The sequence below is a fragment of the Symsagittifera roscoffensis genome, chromosome 5 (genome assembly GCF_963678635.1).
Source record: "Symsagittifera roscoffensis chromosome 5, txSymRosc1.1, whole genome shotgun sequence".
Classification (NCBI taxonomy): domain Eukaryota; kingdom Metazoa; phylum Xenacoelomorpha; order Acoela; family Convolutidae; genus Symsagittifera; species Symsagittifera roscoffensis.
The window spans coordinates 29,790,612-29,795,636 of record NC_087066.1 but is presented as its reverse complement, the minus strand read 5'-3'; the positions used below and the strand labels follow the sequence as shown (position 1 = coordinate 29,795,636).

The 5,025-nt window shown below is 31.0% G+C and overlaps 1 protein-coding gene across 1 annotated transcript in view; it reads right to left on the bottom strand.

Annotated features, from left to right (window-relative positions):
- Positions 1–5,025, bottom strand: part of LOC134845598 (cysteine protease ATG4A-like) — a 245,316-nt gene that overhangs the window by 203,823 nt on the left and 36,468 nt on the right. The window lies entirely within an intron of this gene.

Here is a 5,025-nt window from a genome sequence, read left to right as displayed (position 1 = left end):
CATACATACATACATACATACATACATACATACATACATACATACATACATACATACATACATACATACATACATACATACATACATACATACATACATACATACATACATACATACATACATACATACATACATACATACATACATACATACATACATACATACGTACATACAAACAAACATACATACCTACATGCTTACATACAGACATAAATACATAAAATAGGTGAGGGAGTGCTTTGAATGGGGTACTTAAAAATTCTAGAGGGGTAGAAATAGAAGATGGAGGTATATTGAAAAGAACTCTTAGTATTGTTGGGTTTCTATTTCGTCATGAATGAATTACTTGTCTGTATCTGGTGGTATTTGAATTTTGATTTTGACTTTGATATCTTGTTTAATTTAGATCTTGTTCTATTGATGAGTGAATATTTTAGGTTGGTTCGTATTGTAGTTCGTATTGTGGGTGCGTGGCGAAAGACTGGTTTCAATGGTTCTGATAAAGGTGCAGGCCTTTTTTCAAAGGTATTTGAGTTTTTGGGTGTTTTTGTAGGTGTTGACTGGGGATTTCAGGATTGGTTGGTAAGTGGAGAGTCTTTTATTGGTGTTTGGTCAGCAACTTTGATTTTTCATTTCATACTCAACTGATGAAAACTTGTGTCTTGATAATATTCTTTTACAAAAATTATAAGTATTACTACTGCTATTACGAAGACAATTATTGCCTTTTTGATTCATTTGTGAATCGTCAGGATGAGGGAAGCTACCAATGCTAGAAGAATTATTAAACGTGTGAAAAGTTCTTTATTATTTAGGAGAGGTCGTATCATTTAGAAGAAAAGATAGTAATCTTCATAAACGGTTAGGTAGTCTATGGTTTTGGGAAAGAGATTGGTAGGTCAAGATTAGGGAATAGAAAATTAATAATTGTAGAGAAAAACCAAAAAGGTGGTTTTTATGAGTTCTAAGAAATCGTTTAAAAAATGCAAAATATCAAAGTTTCTTTGAAGGTTGAGAAAAATTTGAAAAGTATAGGTTAAAGAATTGGTTTGATTGAATTTAAAGTGAGCATTTGAAAAAATATTTGCTTCTCGAAATTTTTTTGATTGTTTTTTAATTTTTGAAAAAGAGGTTGGATATGAAAAAATCTAGAGTTTGGGGCATAAAAATTCTGATTCTTTTTTTATGGAGTGATTACGGGTTTTTAGGAAGAAGATTGGTTTTAGATTGAAAAATCAGATAAAAATTTTACTGTAGGTTAACTTCTTATTTTGTTTTTGGTGTTTTTGGGGGTTAGTTTATCAATATTTTTGATTTCTGAATTGATTGATCGGTGGTGTTGAAACTTGAATATGATATTTATATAAGTTGTCAAATTTAAGGGTATTGCTTATATCAAAAGTCTCTGAGTTGGAGTTATAGATCTAGTTCAAGTAAAACTTAAATCAGCTAAAAATAGCAGTGGCGTTGAAGAAAGATTGAGATGAAAACGAGTGACATGATTGGTCGATTTTTTATAACTGTTTTTGAGAAAAAGAAGTACAAAAATTATAAAAATAGAACATTGAAAAATGTCTGTTTTTTGTCTTTCTAATCAGTAGTTTATTTTAATGCTTTGAAAACAAAATAGGGTTGTATTTCTTAAAATTTTTGATTGAGGAGAAAAATTTTACATTTTTTTTCTTGGTCGAGATGATTAACGTTGTTGTGATTTTTTTTATTTCGAGCGGTATAATTTCTTCTTGTAATTTACGCTTCTTTTCTGTTTAGTAGCTGATGATTAAAAAGTTTTTCCTGATTTAATTTTTGTTTGTGGAGAGGGGCTGGGGAATTGCATCTGGGTTTCCTGATATTTGTGATTCAATATTGTTTTGTGGTGTTTCAACAATGTGTAGTCCTGTAAAAAATATAATTGTGATAGTTCGCGAAGGGCGAAAAATTTGGGGTAAAATGGTAAAAGGTTATTTTTATGTTGTGTAATATCCTTTATAGTTTGATCAAATATTTTGTAAGTTATATCTGTGGGTTTTCCGATTATTTGGTATGGTCTTTTTCAAATAAGTTGTAACTATTTTGAGATTCCTTTTTGTATTGTAAAATTTGGTTTTAAAACAAATGCTTCTACTTTTAGATCTGAAGCTGGGGTAAAACATGAACTTAATTGTGAATGAATATTCTGTCTTTATAGTGACTTCTTTGCGTCTTTTTGATGAATTTCATTGTGTTTTGATCTTTATTTATAATCCATAGGGTGTGGGTACGGTGCAGTATTACGGTTAATGTGTAACTTACAGAATGTCTAATTGGTTCACTCCAATTGTACAACCTTACTGACTTACGAATATAGTAGTTTTAAATCTGCGTTTGCTTTCTGTGGATGATGCAGTTGTTGCATCTGAATCCGAAAAATATCTTTGATTATCTATTTTGATATATTTGTCCTGTATTGAGTTTTTGAGGTTTTGAAGTTTTCGAATTGTTGTTGATTGAGATTCCGAAACAGTGTTGATTTAATTTTTTTGCTTTGATATTTTTGCTCTCTTTTTTTGTTTGCTTTTTTGATCTTATATATCCTAATTTTTTTGTGCGGGGTAATTATGAAAACGCATCGTGCTGATTTGATTAAGCAAACATGAATTGTTATCGTTTGTTTTTTTTTTTCAATTTATCTCTTGACATAAGTGTCAAATTGATTGACGCAAAATCCGGTTGTCAATTTTGTTTTTTCCTAAACTGTTAGTTCCTACGGTTTTTGTGAGGTTATATTAATCCTCGAGATTGACTGTCGTGGTTGTCATGGGTTGTGGAGAAAGTTTATCTACTCGTTGAATGATTTTGTATTGCTCTCAAATGTAGTTCTAAGTTAAGCTTAATCTTGGTTTCATTTGGAATCAAGGGTTGGAGAATAAAAAAGAAATCTACAAGGCTCAGGTTTAATTAGAACACAAGAAGATACTATTTTAAATCTTAATAAATTTAATGTGTGTTCTAGGCCTGGGTCAATTAGGAGGTAGAGCTCAAGTGAAGGATGAGTAACTGGAGTTCTTCACTGTTTCTCTTAAGTGGAATAGTTAGTTTTCGAAAAATATCAAAAAATCCTGGACCGTTGTTAGGGGTTGGAAAATGATCGAAGTTTTTGGTCGTTGAATACTACTTAAAAACAGGTTGAGTAAAATAGAAAAAAAATTTTGATCGAAGGAAAGCCTTGATGATCAAACTTTTAGATGGATATAAGATTAAGTTATAGATGAAATTTTATGTTTTAAAATTAGGTTAAAGCTTTAAAGAGCCAGGGTAGCCCTGATGATCTAATCAGGGAAATGCTTTAGGTTCAAAAAATTTAAACAAGTCCTTGAAAAATTTTTAAGCAAAGTTGAATTTTCGAAGAAAAGTGTAGGATTTCGATTTAAATGAGGTTAATTATATTTTTTCTTCTTGTTTTTTTAGGATGAAGGAGAACAACTTATTTTTGCATTTTGTTTACTCAATAAATATGAATTTATAGAAGGTTTTTTGAAAATTACTGCAGATTTGAAAGTTTTGAGATAGATAGCAGGATTATAGTCGACTGATAATATACGTACTCACTATATATCGTTGCAAATTTTACAGCTTTGTAAATAAATTGACTGCTCAAATATCGCGATTTATATCAATGAGTGAAAAAGAACTGCATAAATGGCTGTGTAGAGAAATAGTCGCGGTATTCTATTTCTTCGTTTCACGGTGTAGATAATTGGTCATTCGTTGTGATTTTAAACTGGTTTCACTTTTGCCATTCGTATGATTTGATTTGATTCTTTGAGACGTGGAAATAAGCTAATTAAATGATTAATTTGATTTTTCATTTTTTCTTTGGCGTTTTTAATCTTGTTTGCCTAAATTTTTGTTTTTCTAAATCTAAATTAGTAGAGGTCTGTTCGAAACTCATCTGAAATCACCAGATGAGATTAAGTCCGATGTGGCTTTCTCATAGAGTAATTTCGGATCAGGTGCACTGTCTGTTCGTCGCGCTATCTTATTTTCGGCCGGATAGGTTCGTGCAACTTCTTAGTCTAATACAACTCCTAATTCTATTTCTTTATTTCTTAGTCTCAATAGATCTAGTGTATACTGGTTTTATTGCGAGGCTGAGAATCTAGAAGTAGAACTTAGAGCATTTGTTTGCTGAGTTAAATTAGTTCTTCTCTGGCTGAAACTTTTTGATAGTTTCAGCCAGAGAAGAATTAATTTATCTCAGCAATTTTGCTAGCCTCTTCGTAATGTCTAAAATGGTAGTCTTACACAAAAATGATAAAATAATTCCAATTCTTAGTGACTTCTCAGTTGCTTACGTCTTAGATCACCTGTCACTCCTTCTGATAAATGTTTGCAATAGTTTTTCAACAAGAATACTAGGCTGAAAAAAATGCTGAAATGAAAAAATGAAAATAGTGAGCCTAAAAAATTCGATAAAACCGTTGTAAAGAAAAACGGTTAAAAAATTATCAAGGCTATCAAGTTTTGTTTAAAGTTCGCCAACATTGAGAAGGTTTAAGAACATTGATTATGTTTTGAAGTACAAACCAAGGTTCTTCGTTGAATAAGTGATCTGAATACGAGAACTGAGTTACGCGCTCTTTAGTTTGCTCAGATAGTGTCAAACAATCTTGAGTGTCAATCATTGTCTTACTTTTTTGTAAAAGCTCAAATAAACAACTGATACCTTTCGCTAATTTAAAAATTGCCACTTTTTAGTAATTTAATCGAACCAAAACAAACCTTGATTCAAATTTTAAACGTTCGTGTACTTCAAACGTCAGGACTCGTTTGAGAACTCATTTGAAAGAATTGACAGAGAGGATAAATGTCACTTTGCGAGTTCTTAGTCAGGGTTGCTACTTGGTCAACAATCGAATCTTTTATGAGATATCAGATGTATTGTGCTAGGCTCAATACCAGATTTTATTTCTAACATTGGACGTTGAACCCATTTTGGTTAATGCTATCACATGTTGTATTTCATTAGCAAATTATATAGTTTGA